General features: G+C 41.6%; 1 protein-coding gene across 2 annotated transcripts in view; it reads right to left on the reverse strand.

Annotated features, from left to right (window-relative positions):
- Nucleotides 1–18019, reverse strand: part of THSD7B (thrombospondin type 1 domain containing 7B) — a 370487-nt gene that overhangs the window by 319537 nt on the left and 32931 nt on the right. The window contains exon 1 of one of the 2 annotated variants that reach the window (XM_071810742.1): nt 5943–6013. The exons of the other annotated variant lie outside the window; for it this stretch is intronic. The gene's annotated coding sequence lies outside the window, so the exon portion shown is untranslated. Of the gene's footprint in view, nt 1–5942; nt 6014–18019 lie in introns of those variants that run through there. 2 annotated transcript variants of the gene reach the window in all.

Below are 18019 nucleotides of genomic sequence, written 5' to 3' on the forward strand. Positions count from 1 at the left end.
AACAAGCCTCTCACTACAGCATTAATGGAAAGTGAGCAAACTGTGTTACAAAATGTCCCTATCTATATATTCCCCATTTGTTAGGAAGTCTTCTGTATCAACTTTTATGTTGGCTAAAAGTAGTTACTAGAGTAATGCAGATGAAGAGCTACTGAAACTAGGGCTCACCTGGGATTTTTCTCACTCTACCATTAATATGCACATACTATGATTTGTTACTTAAGATAGCTGGGCTTAAATTTTATTCTTTCTTTAGGTGGCCATTTTTTAAAAAGAAGAAGATACCAAAAAACTAAACCAAGGAAAATAACTTAGGTGCAATTTTTGCTATAATAATTAATCTTGAACTTTCAGGAAATCTGAACACTTTCCACCAATACTCAGCATTTATTCCTGTACCTAAAGTTAATAAAAGAAACTTTACAAATCGGATCAAAGCCAGTTAGATGAATTGATCAGGTTTCCAGGTTTTGTTATAATGAAGACTTTGTAGGCGTGGTGGTAGTGATGTTTTTACACCGTACCACAAAAGCTAGTACAACTCAGGAGGAACAAAAAGAGAGGAGAAAAGAAACTCGTGAACTATGTCATCTTCACCAAGATATTATAACTACAAATAACAGCGTTTTCCATATATAAAGTATGACATCTTACTGTAGCAGTATCAGCTTTCATGTTGAAGTCAATGGCACCAGAGAAAAGAAGCAGCCAAACAGCTAATGAACGCCGGCCCCAGTGGACCTGCATCCTAAAGGCACAGCTCTACACAAGCGGTACATGCAGGAGGAGGTGTGGTTAGTTGGGCTTTAATGCCTCATGGAAAGGTGGGTTACAAGGAGTTTCTTGAATCTCTCATTGTTCCAGAATTTACACCGAGGTTTAGGAGTTATTTTTAATAGTCTATTAAAAGCTGGGATTATAAGAACCTGAGGAAAAAGAAATTATCCCCTCATCCTTAGGGGCAGCGCCTCAGCAATCGATGCTAATGAACAGACTGCAGCATACGGAAGCTTGCATTTCCCCCGCTGCACCAATTTTGTGCATTCACCAGGGACGCTGCAAGTGCCATCGTGTGTAATTAGAAACAGGGAGGGGGGGAAAAGGATATCATTCATTCACACTTCTCACGGTGTCATTTCTTTGTGGCAGACTTAACAGCGATTAAACAGGCATTCAGTTTAATACTAGTCCTATTAAGGACCAAACATAATTTATTTTTAATTATGGAGTTATCAAGACACCAGTGTAATTTATGGCAGTCCTGTTGTGAACATATCCTTAGATGATGACTTCTTTAATAATGGAAGAAATGCATACAGGCAGGATATTTATCTTTACTAACATTCTGGTTAGAGTATACATCTGAGAATAGTTACAGCCAGTCTTAATGTTGCTTTAAGTCCAAGCCCATGACCCATTAGTGAGTACAGTACCCCAAATCCCAGTGTGCAGCCCTGCCCGAACCTGACACAGCTGCTGAGCCAGGGTTTGAAATCCACCCTCCCTGCGGTGCAGACTTTGCTGGACATGCAGATCAGCACACCAGCCCCCTCTTCTCCACCCACCAGCTGTCCCTTCTTCTTCTTCTCCGCCCAAGTTCTGCTCTTCGTGTCCCTCAAACAGCGGCATTTCCTAAGGGACGCACAACCACTCTTCTCCACGACTTTGATTACATACTACAGTTCAAGGCACAGGTAGTGGAGGGTGTAAATTGCACATGTGGGCTAATTAGCAGTGGAGATTTAACCCCACTGCATCACCCAGTGGCTCCCTACCCACCGCACGGAGACTCACTCCTGCTCAACTCTCCTGTTCTCACTCCCCACTGTGCACCCTACCACAGGGGATCACAGCTGTTGAATATTACACAGGGAAAGAAAAAAACGCCAAATCACACACTAACATAGAGCAATCAAAGAGCTTTTCTGATCACGGGAGTGAGAGTAGAACATTTCCACCGTGACTGACTGGTCTTGGCCGGCTTCTTTTGCAGATACATCAGCAACCCAAGTGTTCGGGGAGGATTGAGGTTCCCTTTCTGTAGCCAGCAAGCTCTATGACAAACAACTGCCACGTGGCCAGAGCTGTCCCCTACTGTTCTACACATGGACAAGTTTTCCAAGAGCGAGTTAACTTCTACAAAAAACATCTGCACATTTACATTATTCACACTCCAGCAGAGTGGGTTTGTGAAAAATATCACTGGTTTTTACAAAATAATTATGATACATTGTCATTTAGACTTAAGACCCAACGTCCCACATTCCTTCCACCAAAAGAGAGAATTACCTACTTGTACTCTAGAACCTTTTGGGACGCACCATCTGTTTGTATGTCTGCTAACACAACTAGATCCATACTGGTGCATGAAGATCAGAAAACGGTACCTGCTCTCATACAGACTTGATCTGTACAAGGGCTTTTTCCTTGAATCATTTGCCCTGTCCAAATCTCAAGATCACCTTGAGTGTTATTTTTGAGAATGCAGGATCAGACCTTTTGATGAATGATGGCCTCAAGATGGAGGAATATTTACGAAATACATAATCACTATGAATTATAGCACAGACCAGACCTACTGCAAAAGGCCAATTATCTTACTGGCTCGAGTACCTGGAGTTTGAAAATGTGACACCCTTGTTGATGTTCAAGGAAACAAGATATGTTTATTAGCATGTAAGAGAAAGCCCTTTGTAAGTACAATGGAGTGCTGGTTAAAGAAAAACAGGAGTAGGGTGCAGGCTGAAGCAGCACATCTGCCACCCATTCACCAGCCACAGCAGGGCAGGGATCCCAGCTGGACAAGGAAAGCTCCAGTGGAGACACTTCATGAGCTCTTAACCTTCCGTGACTGGAGTCTTGCTTTACAGAAAGCGCAGCGAGTGTCTGCTTGAACAAGGGCTTTCCCGCAAACAGTCACTGCAATAGTTTAGCAGCTGGGGAATCTGTCAAGTAGTAACGTTTTTGCGTCCTGAGACACTACTTGTTTAGTAACAAAGGTGATAATAAGAGATGAAGAAGGCTCATGCTAGTGACTGATTACTAAATTTGAAATCTATCAATGACTATGGAGCAGAAAACTAAAATTCAGGATATTTTCTTATAATTTCAGTTTTGCTTTGGGTTTTTTTAACCTCTTTTTCAGTTCTTCTCTTCCACTGCTTTAATTAAGTGTTGAATACAATGTAAGGGATTTGCTCAACACAATCAATAATCGCATTCTGATGCTGATGTTAAATTGACTTGCTATTTTTAACATGCTATTTAGTTGCCTATCATCCTCAGTCACAACTTGGGGCTCTGCAGATAACGCACCATCATAGGAGATTCCCAAGAAGGGCTTTGCCTCAAGCAGCTTGAATCCTCTCACATACGTCTGAGCATCCAAACAGGAGACAAAGGGTAACTCCAAACACGTGAGTGGTGGCAAGAGGTTTTTGCATGTAGACTGCAGAAATCTGGCTTGACTCAGCCACACTCATAATAAACAGCTTTCACTTACTACCAGACTTTACTTTTATCCTGTGAATATTTTACAAAGCCACTAAGCATTGCTAACACTAGAAAAAAATCTGCCTTAATAATAGTGCAGAACACCTTGCTACAATTTATTATTTAAATGAACTGTGATTAAATTCCCTGTCAACACGAAATAGGAAAGTGTTCACACTATAGATACCTGCGATTTTGAAGACAAAAAGAAAATGTACAATTCTAGAACAGAAACATGATGAAAGAACGAGCAGAAATTCAGTCAACAGCTTAATATTCAGCCACATTTTTCACAATATTTCTCTGATTTCTCTTGCACTACAAAGCAGTCATCACTTTTTGCCTAAGGAACCAAAGATGAGAGGGATGTTCACCCCAGCCAAGAGCCTTCCCTTAAGACCAGGTCTCTCTCCTTCTCCAGGGGCTCCCTGTTTAGTGCCAAAACATCACAGCGCTCTTCAGAATGTGGACGCACCTTGTGTACCTTTGCAAATGCCTGAGTGTCTGTCCATACACACAAACAAAATAAACACATTATACACATTTTTCCATCACCTTACCAAGCTTTTCATAACTTCCTGAAATTGCACTTGTCCGCATCTTTGAATATCAAATAACATACTAAATTTAACCAATTTCCAATAGTAAGGATTCAATTCAAACATGATTCCTATCTATGTAAGTGGGATATATATAGAAAAGAGCTAAACTGAAATTCAAGAACAGTCACAAAACAAGTCTGAAATGGTTTTTGTTACATTTTAAAAGAAGATTTCAACATTTTTAAATCATCCCCTAGTTTTTTCTTCTGTTATATTTAAGGGTGATAGTGAATCTGTCTCAGGTTCCAGCCAAGCCAGGTGTGTAGGGTCATTGCTCCTGAAGTCACATCTCATTCCTACCCAGGCTATCCTGCCAGAGAAACATATCCCAGCCCATGCACTTGGATTTGCAGCCTCCTTACAACATGCAGGAATTAGTTTGGTGTATCTGCTCCTCTCTTCTCTGTCACGTTTCTCCCATTAAAGCTCCAGGTCGGTGCCGTTTCCCAAATTAAATAATCCATGAAGCAAGTCATGGACAGGTCCTCCCACTTTAATAATCCACAACACCATCTCACAGACCGAGGAGTAACAGGGGAGCAACAGACCCAAACCTTTCTAAAGGCAATGACCGCAGGCTGTAGTGTGTCTTAATATTACCAACTGATTAAGGGAATGGTTACTGACTTTAAAAATGTTTTCCTCCCTCTGAAATCCTCATCTAGTTCTTTCTTTCTCTGCTCTTTAATGATTTGTTTTCCGCTCTGGATGCATATAAAACATGCTGAAACAGGTTACTTGAACCATGGTCTTACTAAGTTTCATGTTTGAGTGACATTTCTGTGTTTTTTAAAGGACACTTTGTAGTCCTAAAACCTATATACCTACACTGAAATATCCCTTCTTTCACCATAGCCTTGGTTTTAGCACTGTATCAGATATATTTTCTAAGCAATGTGGTGGTTTTTTCAGATGCCAAGAAACAATACAACTATTTTAGGCAAAGTAACGTTGCTTCCTAAGGACATAACTGACTGCTGGTAGAACTCTCTGAACTTTATATTAGTCTGTGTTGAAGCGCTGCAGGATTAGTTATAATTAACTGTCATCATGTCATTTTTCTCCCAGCCACTCAGTATTAAAAAAAAAAAAAAAAGGCTACCAAAAAACCATAGCAGCAACCATGATTAAATGTCTCAATTTGTTTCCCACCCCAAACTTCATTTTTAACTCATAGAGCTCACAAGCTCTTCTCCACACACCCCTCAGCTTTCACATAGATACTTGTGCCTTGTCTAAGCACCGAAAAAGCAGCCTTTCTAACAGCAGCCAAAGAGTTAGATGTACAGAAGGTGTAAGAGGCTGTCACGGAGGCACCCCGAGGTTAATTTAAGGGACAACAGGGTCCAAAACAACTTGTATTAAACTGGTGAGAAACAGGGTTTTAGCACTCCAAAAGTGACTTAAATACAGGTTCGGTTATCAGTTGAGGAAAATTATTAAGGGGCAGCAACCAATACAACAGGAGGTCCAGAGTGCATGCACACGGCTTCACCAAAACAATGCCGGAGCCGTCCCTGAGTCCCGGAGGAGCACACACTGCATGAACACGGCGTGGGGTTATTTTAAAGCGATACACGGACTCGTAGTGAGTACGGAAAGTGTACACTCGCGATTCTGCGAAGGTAAATTCATAATACACTCGCAATCGTGCGAGGGTTAATACACGTGCAAATGTGTACGGAATACTACACGTGCTTATGTGGAAGCACGGGAGGAACATACACCCGCGATTGTGCAAGGAAATAATTACACACGTGCTCGTATTGAGCACGGAAAGTTACACGTGCATATGTGCACGGAAAGTATAGATACACTGGCAATCCTGCGAGGGGTAGTTTTACTCACACGCGTCGCAGCGAGGCAAGCGCGGCCGCCATTCCGGGGCGGGGGGAGGTGGCTCTCGGCGGAGAGACACGTGACAATGGGCGGAGTCTCGACGAGAGCCCCGTTTTGATTGGCTGATCAGATCTGACTGGCATTCCAGAAGCTTCTCTGCACCCCCACCCCGGCTGTGGGTGCCCCTGAAGCCTCCAAACATCCCCACACGGGCCGCGGGCGCCCAGCGGCTCCTGGCGCCTCGGCACCGCCTTCTCCTAACGGCCCTGCCAGGGGGCTCTGGGGCCACAGAGAGAGAGGGAGATGGGTCTATTCCTTCTATGATGAAGGAGGGAGGGTGAGAGAGGGGGTTTGCATCCTGCCACAGAGGCTTAAGACAAATATTTAATATTAAATAAGTGCTTTCTTTCTAAACCATTTACACTCCCTGGTTTAATAGTTTTGTGGATACCTACTGCTGATTTATTCATTTGTATTACTACAAGGAGCCCGTTAGAGCTTCTAGGCACACATTCAAAAATAATTTAAAAGGACATGGATTCATCAGTGAGGCAATGACGACTAATGGTAATTCACTAGTTGAACCTGTGCCAACTAAAAATAACATAAACCTACCTACAATTTGGGTTTCTCCCAGCATTTTAAAGAAGGAGCACCTAGAACCTGCCTTCTATGCTCACACCAAAGCGGTGAAAAGTTTCATCTATTGATAGAGGGAGAACAATGGGGTCAATACAACTGTTCACTCAGACATGAACAAGGGAAACTTTACTATAGAATTGAATCTCAGTAGCAAGTGATGAGGAATTTCATACCTGGGATAAAATAATTGCTCATAAAAGTCACCAAAGGATTGTTGCCAGCTGCTGGGGAGAAGCAATGGCTTTCTTTAGCATGTCAGGCATTTTCTGTAGATGACTTCATGTCCCCATGACTCCCCTGGGCTTATGCCTGACCTTCAAAAATCCTTCAAAAAACAACTTTGTATGTTTGGGGGTACTGATTCAGTTTAAAATGTGTTTGTTCCTTGATAACTACATTTCCCATCCAACACTTCAGGTTACCAGCAGTCGCAGGAAGCTCCAAACTTGGTTTGGTACCTTCAAACATTCCCAGTTGCCAGACAAGTTCTAGGGCAGCCTCCCCCATTCTGTGTCTCCTGTTGATCATCTTTGAAGCCCCATAACCAGCTGTGGGATCCTGGGGGTCTGACAGCCAGAGCAAACGAGACACTGTACTATTGCACTTTGAAGCAGGCGAATGAATCACAATCACAACTTCTCTTCCACTTTGCATTATTTCTAGATATAATACAGGAGCGTCTAATGAACTCAAAACTTGTTGGTTTTGTATCTAGAATTACATGAGCCAAAATGAAAATAAATCAGAGGAAACTCAGTGCTTCTCTGACTCCTAAAAAGGACAGACAGCCTGGCTTGAATGGATTGAAGTTTTAGAGGAAATTTTAGCGACTCCGGGCAGATTTCATTCTGTCATTCTCCAGAGAAAACACGGTGAGGAGAAAGCGAATGGGAAGAGGAACTCACAAGCTATTCAGTTTAACTTAATCCCCAGACACTAGCAAGAGTTTCATTTGTAGAGCACCAAAAAAGAATTCCTCTCCTGGGTCGTTGAATGTTGATCTAAATTCATTCATGCTCCTCTCAGCAGGCAGATCAAGTCCATATGATTGCCAGCAAGTGCCCGTAATTTGATTGATGTCTTCTCACCCATCTAGAAATCCGAAAAGAATCCTTAAAAATGATTAAATATTTGATTCCTAGAAGCAAAAGGAATGAAAAAAAAAAACCCTACATGGGTATATAAATGGCAAGCCCACTGGGTTAGGTCCTGAGGTAGCTGGAAGTCCGCTGCCTTTGCTGAGCAAAGTAGAACAGAAGTAGTTTTAAAGTTTCATTTGCGCTCACAACCACGGTGGTGGTGAGAAGGCAATTCGACCTGGGCACAGTGAATTATTTCCCCATCTGACAAGCACCAGAGAACATTTCCCAGGCTGGGATCACCGGCGGCTGCAGCTGCCGAACGCAGGCTGGCACCTCTGCACGCCCAGCCACCAACGCCACGGGTACCTGGGGAGGGAGAAAGGGACCTTAATGTGGGGCAGGAATGGATCTCTTCACCTAGAAACAAGGATTTCAGAGTGATATTCATAGTGAAAGCTAAATTTTTAATCATAGCAATGTGGTCATTTGCTCATTTTGAGGGGTTAGTTGCACCCATGAATTTGAATAGAAGGATGATGGTTACTTAACACAGAGTCTTTTTAAAAGCCAATCAAGAAAAGAAGTGAAAAAATGAAGACTAATGAGACAACCTCAGAAGACCACTTTTTCTATAAATGATTTATTAGAAACGAAATAACCTGGAAACCAGGATTCACAATCTCCCAACCAATCATCCATTTCCTGTAAAGTTGCTGTCTTAACCTGCCAAAAGAAATCAAGTGTAAAAATGTAATGAAAGAAATGGCACCTTCCTCTTGGACTTAAAGATAGTGTTTAGCTGTAAAAGTATCATCTAAAAATAAGCACTGCTGCTCACTAGTCTCATTGTATGCTCAGAGTAATTCTTCTTCATTTAATAGGAAATTGATCTAATATCCATTTGGCATCCAGTAAATCTGTTAGCCAGTTGAAATACACTATTTTAATATTTGTAAAAAATATTTCTTTGCAATAAAGAAGGAAGAGACATCTGGCAATTAACTAATATGCACAATCCATGTCTTAGGCTGGCCTTATTTCTAGATCATCAGGCACTGCATATGTCAGTTGGAGGCAAAAGCAATTGTTAACGTGAAACTGTGAAATAATGTATACATAGAGGAACAGGCAATTTCAACTAATGTGCAAAAAAAGATGAGATGATTAATGGTCTAATTATAGCATATTTATAAACGTTGCAATAAATCCCATTTCCTTATGTGAGTGATGCCTTGGCAGTGAAGGTGCCTCAGTTATCTGCTCTGTGAGCAGTGGTTGCCCAAGGCTTTTAGTTGCCATGTACATGGAAGGCAAAGAGTGACCATCCCCTCAAATGGTAAATGCCAGACATTTATTGGTCTAAACAGTAGTAATTCGGAGAACTCTTCCTTGAACTGTATTCAACAGCATCTGAGGACTTCCCTACAATAAGTAATAGCTACTACAGGCTCAACAAGGCTATAATATTCAGCAACCTTCCTTCCCTCTGTGAAAATGTTTGGATGCATGCACTTGCTCCAGAGTTTAAAGTTGAACTGCCAAGCATTTAATGACCTAAAGCAGAAGATTGCATAGTGCTGGTTGAGTCATATACGTACCAAAATGTTACTAGTAGAAAACATATGCTATTAGAAATTTGTAGGTTGAAAGGAAAAAAAATCTCCAAGTTTCGACAGTGACATTATTACTGTGCCAAAGGTGCTCAGACGTGTACGCTGATCCTCAGAGAGCCACCTCTCCTCTTGGCATTCACTTCATAAATAACCCTACAGAACAATCAGGCACATCTTGTCCCATAAAAACAAAGAAGATCCTTTGCATTTAGATCTTTCCAGGCAGAAAAGAAAGGAGAAGCTTCCTTTGGATCAGGTGGCTTCTCTGCTGCTCTTAACTTAGGCATGCATTGCTCATTTGAATTGTTTTGGTTGGAAAAGACCTTTAAGATCATCGCGTTCAGTGGTTATATGTAGGGATGCAAACACAAGGTAGGGCTAAAAATGCACAGCAAACCTTGCTGCCTGGGAAACTCCCCATAAAAGACTAAATCTGTACTAGGCTGCCTGCATCCTGCACTCCAGCTATAAAGAGAGAAAAAAGAATCATCTGCCCTTCAGACAGTTCTGGAAATGGTTGTGGGTCATATGAAAGAGCTCGACTTCTCAGCTCTCTGACAGAGTGCAAATTCAGCTGCTGCCTTCGCAGTGGAATAGGGAGGAGGAGGTAATGCCACAGCAGGATGTTCTTGAGAAACTTCTTTTTGCTCCTGTGGTTGCACAGATTCTGCTGCTGCAAAGCGTTACCTCACAAAGACAGGCTAGGCGGCAAAAAACTAACTATAGTGATCAATAAGAGCCAATAATTAAACAAGGCCTGTCATCCCAAAAGTACATTCACACTTAGTAAAAGGTTGACTGGAAAATATAGAGCATACTGTGGCCCAAAAATTCCTTATAGTTAATCAGTTCGTTACATTTCAGAGTGTACCATGACAGTCCACAAATCAAGCGAAGGCCAAGGAGACTGAAAATCACTCTGACCTCATTGCAGCGGCAAAAACTCCGCAGTCACATCCCAATAAAACAAAAGCGGGATTGGCCAGAAATCCCAGCTTGAAGCCTGTCTTATTATCACATCCAAGAGAAAACATTAGAAATAATGATAATTTACTTCTATTCATGCTTTCCTAAAGGGAATTTCCACTTCAGCACTTTACTTGCATGTGAAGTCACGTTGGGGATGAGAACTTTTTCTCTGAAGCATCTCTCTTGTAAAGTGAGCTTTACAAGTGAGTTCAGACACTACATATTTGTCTACAGGAAAGAAGGGCTTTCCACCACAGCAGACCTACCACACAGTATAATCTTCATCCCATAAAAACGTATTAGATCAAACAGGTCTTGATGTTCTGGCAGCAAACTGATTTTGGTATCATAGCTAGAAATAAACCGAAAGAAAATTTTTCATAGGATTAAATGACATATAAATAATGTCTGCACCTACTTGAAAGACTGAGCTTAAATACTGTTTAAAGTAGAAACAAATTGTTGAGACATGTTTAAGTGCTCTAGCCAGATGAATCACGGTATGCCCGGAACTCCCACTAAATCTATTTTATCCAAAGAGCTGCATGGATAAAACTGACAGAAAAATATGCTGCTAAAACTGATCACATCAGTTGTTTCCCAACAGTGATCACTCCTCCTCACTGCATCTTAAAGACATAACTTGGACCACTAAATTCCTCTTCAATACTTGCCTTCAGGTACCTTCCCTACTTCACAACTAGCTGCATGTTGTTTTTAAATGAAATAAAAGGATAATTTAGGCAAGAATTTTGTCTAATTCTGTGAAGTCCCTGTGGACTTCATCAGGAATGCTAAACGCTTGAATTCCTGGACCCAGGGTGGGTTTTGCCATCACCCATCAGCAGCTGGTGACCGTCACCCTGGCCCGGGCGGTCACGGATCCGCTGCCCCAGGGCAGCAGCTTTGCCGGCAAAAGGGGCTGCAGGGTCATGCCAGAGAGGGAAAACACAAGTCCCCCAACAACATCCATTTTGCAAAGCAGAATTGCTTATTCTACCTTCCAGCTAATTTGAGGAAAGAGAGGCTGTGACGAGAGTATTTAAGGATGAAAAGAAGCGCTTGTGGTTGTTGTCCAGCTTCTGGTGCCGTACGGGGGTGTGAACAGAGTCTGTGCGCCTGCACCAGGGCACACTGCAACCCCAGCTGCAATTAATGATATCAGGGTTTATTCCTCCATAGACAGACATAAAATAATAATGAGTATGGGGTTTGCCCGCTGATTGCAGCAGGAAAACTTCCAAGGTGCAAGAGGTGACCATGAATACTTGCAGTGCATGTGCACGAAGGAAGAGAATTAACCTTGCCCACACTGCCTTACTTTTGACATCACCTGAACTTCGAGCAGCTCATTTGCCATTCATCTAAGTGGTCTTTCATCACCATTTTCTAGCACTGAATTTTATAATTATTTCCAATTACTGTCTGTGATATATGCAACTTTCTGCACTGCAGTTATATTCTACCACTGAGCTTTAAAACACACATCTTAATTTAAAATATACTCTGCCAACCGTATGACACAGCTACTCTAAGACAGCTGTCAAAGAAAAATCAAGCCTAAATATTTAGCTCATTAGTAACAATAAAAAGATTGTAGTTAGCTAGGGACAATAAAAACTATCTTGAATCCTGTCAGCATCCATCTGCTTCCAAAGAACTCAATCTTGCAACAATTTTAGAGCCACATGCAAAAATACACGGAGCTGAACTTACACAGAATAACTCACTTTTTCTGCATAGTCCTGCAATAGCTCTTCAGGATTTGCAGTGACCAGCGAAAGGCATTTAAACAGCACAGCTTGCCAAAAGTATGTTTATTTACCATTGAACAGCCCCAAATGGACCTGTTTACTCAGGCTGTGCTCTGTGTTATAATTATGATCATCAGCCCAAAGGACTGCTAAATTAGCAGAGCCAATAAAATCGATAAGATCAGGGGTACAAAGAGACTGGGGAAGGAAAGGATCTGCAAAGAAAACTATTTAGTATGACACGGCCGCCCTCTGCTTCTCTACTTTGTTGACTCAGCAGCTGTAGTTGAACGTTGCTGACGGAGTGTTTGGTGTACACCTTCAACATAAAGCAATGGGCGATATTAATGGAAAAGCTCTTGTCTTAGAATGAGACATGGCAAATCTTAAAAGGTTTAAAGTATTTCCCTCTGTTTTTCACGGCCTTGAATATATAATGAATCCATACGAGAGTTTAGAGAGGGTAGAAGTGGCATCGTTTGTATAGTAGAAGGGCAGAAAAATGTCCCAAGAAATGATGTTTAAACGTGGTAATTAAAAACAAGCAACTGAAGTCCAGGAGTTCAACTTTTATAAGTTCGTATGTGTTGGTCTTAGGCAATGTGCTTTAAAACTTTTCGTCATAATTAAAAAAAGAAATTACAGCAAAAACAAGCAAAAAACCTCAGCCTAAAACTGGGATTAGACTGAAAATTCCATGCCCAGAAGAGAACAAGTGCTTTGCTCTTCATTTCTGTAGCGGGCGAGCTTCTCCTCACAGCCAGCCTGTAACAGCAAGGAGAAAGGGTGGCGTGTTTCCAGGAAAGGGCACCGTGGTTTCTCACCTCCATATACACTCATTAACTCTGATTTCCCACTCTCCAGGAAGCAAAAGACCAGGCTGTAGTTAAAGAAACTTTTCTGCCAAAGGTCAATGAAAATTTAGTTCCAAGGAAATAGTGCAAAAAACCCCTATCACTCTCCAATTCTCTCACCTTTAAATGACGGACAGAAACGTTAGGGGTTGCAGGGATAGAGTTTAGACACTTCTTCTCACAGCACAGCCACTAAAACTAGGTCAATACCTGCTATTAAAAATACCGACAGTATAATGCAGGGTGGAACTATTAAGCTTTATCCATCTAGTAGAAATCAGTGGCTCACATGCACCTACATGTACATGGCTTCTTACGCTGTCAACTTTGGTGACTTCAGGCTATTTTGCTTTTTATTCTATACATGCTTAAAAATCACTACCTAAACACTAGATCCAAGAAAAATGGCTTGGTGTAACACAGACTGAAATCAGTTAGAAGCTTTTACGTTTTTTAATTTATCCATATTTAAATGAATTGTTGCATTTTTACGTCTTTGGGGAAATCATGCACAATAAACTGCAGCGATCAAAATCAGCATTTAGTGAATGTTGTCAATAAATAAGCCTCTTATAAAAGGAGGCTAAAATCATAAGCAATCTTTCAGGTACCATTTCAGCTCCCCTCGGGACGTGGCTGGAGGCCGGCATCTAGATATTGCTGACCTTCGGTTGTGACTTGGTTTATCTGGATTAGCGTTGTTATTTGCTAGAACCTTAAAAAAACAAAGGGCTAATCAATACAAGGTCAAAACAAAAGTCTCACAGATGGCTTTGACCACTGCAAAAAGGTGACATCTGTCACCAAGAGTTACTGCGGGAGCTGGCACGATGCTCCAGCCGCTAACACTGAGGACTTTTCCATGGGCAAGCTCCTCAGGCAACATCCACAAGCCATTGCTCAAGCATATTTCATGCCCAGTAGTGGGTTACGTGAACTGGCAGGTCAGATTGATCAACAGAATGAAAAATATGTTCAAAAAAAAATCAGCAGAGCAAGGAACAGAGGCTGCAATGCTGGAGAGCTTTGTGAAGGAGTTTAACCCTTTGATACTCTGTGCTCATTTCCTCACTCCAGACACCATAACTGACGCCAGAGACAGGATAAGGATGAGGTTTCAGCTGTGTACTGACTCACTTCTCAAGTAGTTTATTCATGTGGTAACATTCACTTATAATCTAGACACTCTGACACAAAACTTCACCTGCAAATGAAGTGCTCTTGTAGTAGACAAGAAGCACACGATACACTTCCCAGATAAAACTGCTAGAAAAATGGAGATTAGTACAATGGTTCACAGTGGATATTTTTTCTTTCCCCAAGCCATGGGGATCGTCATTTTTATATTCGTTCCATGAAGCCTTGTTATGAGCATAAATGGTCTTGCTCATGCTCTTCCAGGGCTGGGTTCAGGGTCGAGACGTGAGCTCACGTCACCCTGCAGCCCCCACAGCATCAGAGGGGGACACAACGCACAGTGTGGGGAGCAGTAAGATTGGTCAGCACACAAAACTCAGAGCGGGCTGTGGACACTGAGTATCTTACATACCACCGAGAAGCATGTTCCCAAAGAAAGCCTTGAGGTACAACAGCATTCGAACCTGAAATTCAAACTCACCCTGGGATGTTCTCAAGAGGACATCCAAGACATTCAGAAAGCATTATATTTTATAAGTACTGTTAAGCCACATCTGTTTATTGCAGAACCATTATGCAGATAAGGATTCAAGCTGAACTTGACTGCCTTGGGGAAGGTCAGTCTCAGATTCAGATCCTTGTGTTCTGCACAAGGGGTTGTAGGCCAAAAAAAAGTTACAGGGTATTTGTTCAGGGAAGAAGGGAAACTGGAACGTTAGTCTACGTTCTGCTTCACCTTCTCACTCCGGGCATTTAGTAGCTAATGGAAGCTTTAGTTATCTACTTTGCACATCATATGTATTTGTCGATAAGATCTGCCCAATTGTTAAAATATTCTGCAGGCAAAGAATCAGTCTATGAATTTCTGCTCTCAGAAAATGCTTCATAAAGCCTTTGGTTTTCATTTTTGTCATGGGGCAGGTAGGGAAGAATATGCTAATTAAAGACCCTAGAACTACAGCTTCTATAATTGGCAGCTCAGTATTCTCCTGTAGCCTTAATTTATGCGTACTATTAAAAGGTTAAAGTTGGTCACAGGTCTCCTGTGACTGTCATCTGTGAAATAATGCTGTTGGAAACGCAGTTTTGGCTCTACCTCATTCCCGCCTGCAAATAAAACCACGCATATTCTGCACATCTTTCCCCCTGAACATTGACACCTCCAGCGACATAAAATCCAGCAAGCGATGTGACAGCTGCCAAGGTCAATAAGAGTTATACCGAACTGCTGAGTAAGTGCTGGTCACACAAATCAAAGCTGTATAAGGGCAGCTTAACATACACAAATCTGCAACTTATTCAAACTACTTTTTGGACTGCGACACTTTTATCATTTTTCTCTTCCACAAAATGTTATATAATGAAATGCAATGAAGTCAAAGGTATTTTGTGGAATCTTAGCATTGTGTCCTTTGTGTCAAAATACAGATAGCAAAGTGTGTTGAAAAATACATTTAACATTTTTGAGAAAGTTAACACTCAAAGGAGGGCAATAATATGAATAAGAAGGTAAAAATAATGTAGCAGGAAATTTTAAAGCCACATTGGGCAATGCTATCTAATGATGACCCAGATTCAGCTATTCAGATGAATTCCTAAAAAAGTAATTCTGCATTGGACATTTTCAGGGGTACTTTAATCCTTCTGCCTTTGCTATACTTGTCAAAATTGTTTCAGTATTCATGCATGGCTGCATGTTAACTTCTAATTATCAAAACACTAGCATTTCCCAAGATGTTACCAATTGATCAGTAGGGATAATAAGGTATTTCTTGCAGACCCAAGGGTTAGACTGGATTTTATATCTGAACTCTTCACTCAAAATTGTAGATGTAGGAACTGCTGTGTCAGACCATCAAAACCTGTTGTGCAGTCATGAAACACAGGGATTTAGAACAATTGCATATAAAAATCATTCTGAACCCCACGCCTTGAGCAAGGCCTTGTGAGCCAAACTGTGTGTGTTAGCAAGTATTTACAGCTGAGTTGAAAGCCCTGGAAATAGAAATTAACAGAAGCACTGTTGCAACTCCAACCGGATTGCTGTGTTGCTGTGACCAGTAACACTCCCGTAATTACAGTGCAGCAAGTGTTAAAAGGGGAACGAGGAGGGAAAGCTCTCCGTCATCTGTCAGGCACTTGCTTACTCCTGGGTTTTTCTCTGAGGAGAACGACCAACAGAAGGGCTCTGCAAGGGCTTCTGTCTTCCCTTTATTCTATTTTCAGGCTGCTAATTGATCCTCTGAGGGAGGGTTTAGTCCTTTTAATGCCGTCTCTCCATGATCAGGGAGTTGGTGCAAGGGAGGCTGGAGGTGCGTGGGTGTGGGAGCCGTGCAACCTTTCACGCCGGTCTTCTCCAGGATGACTCACAAGGCAGGGAAGTTTGAGAACCTTCCTCACACGGTGAGAAACGGAGCCCCATTCCCTGCAAACAGCGTGGGGGTTGTTACTGAAGGAGCCCGGCTGACCTAAATTTTCCAGGTGTGGGTATGACAGCAGGTCAAGGAATAAGGGGACAGCGAGACGGAGAGACCAGATTGTGTTGGAATAGTCATTATCTTGACTGACACATTCATCCATGTTTGCAGAAATACAGCTAGCAGTTCCTCTGCTCCACAGGAGGACATTTTGATTCAGATAAGCAAAATAAATACCAGGAAAGGCATCCCTTGTGAGATATTACCTTTGCAGCGGCATAAAAATAATGTTGCAATTGCTAACTTTCTCTCATAATAGGGAAGAGTGGGAGCACAAGAAGCGTTGAGCCTGGTGCAGTCAACTGGTGCCGCCAGCCACAGCGCCGCACAGGAGACCGACAGCCCGCGCTGGGCTGAATAATGGGTTAATTTTATTGAAGCACTACCAGGCTAAAGAATAGTTTTATCTTGGGTTTCACTGTTTAAAAAGCAAGGCAGCTTTGCCAAGCAAAATGGCCCATGGTAAAGACAGAAGTGTTTGTTTACTCGTTCCCTGAGTAAAGCATAGTTTAATTTAGGTTTAAGGCACTATCTAGGAGACATTGCCATTCTTCTTACTCAAGGATCCTGTAGTTACACCTACAAATACTACTATCTTGTGAAATGGAAAGAAGCTTTTTTCCTCTTTCATCCATGACTCTTTTTTACTTATCTGTTCCCTCTGCCACCAGCCGGAAAGCAACGCCCGGATACTTTTAGTTATGTACAGGCCCTTTAGGTCAAGTGTCGGTTCTAACAGAAACCCATGGAAGGATTTCTACTCTGTTTCCATGTGAAGTCAAAGCTTTGATCTGAGTTGAGTAAGACGCTTGGTTTTTAAGCATGCAGTCTCTTTTTTGATAAGAATTTCATGTAGGATTTTCTATCATGACTTGTTACCGTATCTGCGGACCTTTTTGCAACTCAAGGCACAGATGGGCAGTGACAGGAAGAAGACTGAACAGAACAAGCTCTCACTGGGGCCATAATACATCACCCTCAGTATTTAACAGGGAAAAAAGCTGGTTTCAAGTAATAATCTCAGTCATCCAGTCACGTCTTAAGTCTGGCTGAGACTCTTTAGCTTTATTTTGATCGTTTTTATACATTTGAGGAATACTCCAGTAAGTTCTTAGCATGAGGACCACCCAAAATTAAGAAGAAAATCTCCAATCTCTGGAAATCCTATTTATTTTCTTCTTTGGGCTTTGGTGGTGGTTGATTTTTGTTTTGGTTTGGTTTTTTATATAAGCTAAACAACCAATAAATACCTATTTTTGCACTAATTATATGTAAATTTCTGATAAACCCAATCATTAGATTATTCTCTTAGAATACATCCAGTTTTCATTCAGCATAAGACTGAACATTCAAATGGGGTTTTTTATGGAATGTAGACAAATTTCAGTCTGAAGTGAAATATTAAGGTGCTCAGATTTTCTGTCATTCGCTTCAAATACCATACGCAGTCCATCACCAATATAAGACTCATGTACAAGCACAAGGAATATGAACCCCAGAAACAAATTGAAAAGACAACTAAAAGACTACAGTGTGTGACCAAACGCAGAAGTTTTCA

The sequence above is a fragment of the Patagioenas fasciata genome, chromosome 7, assembly GCF_037038585.1.
Source record: "Patagioenas fasciata isolate bPatFas1 chromosome 7, bPatFas1.hap1, whole genome shotgun sequence".
In the NCBI taxonomy this organism is placed as follows: Eukaryota; Metazoa; Chordata; class Aves; order Columbiformes; family Columbidae; genus Patagioenas; species Patagioenas fasciata.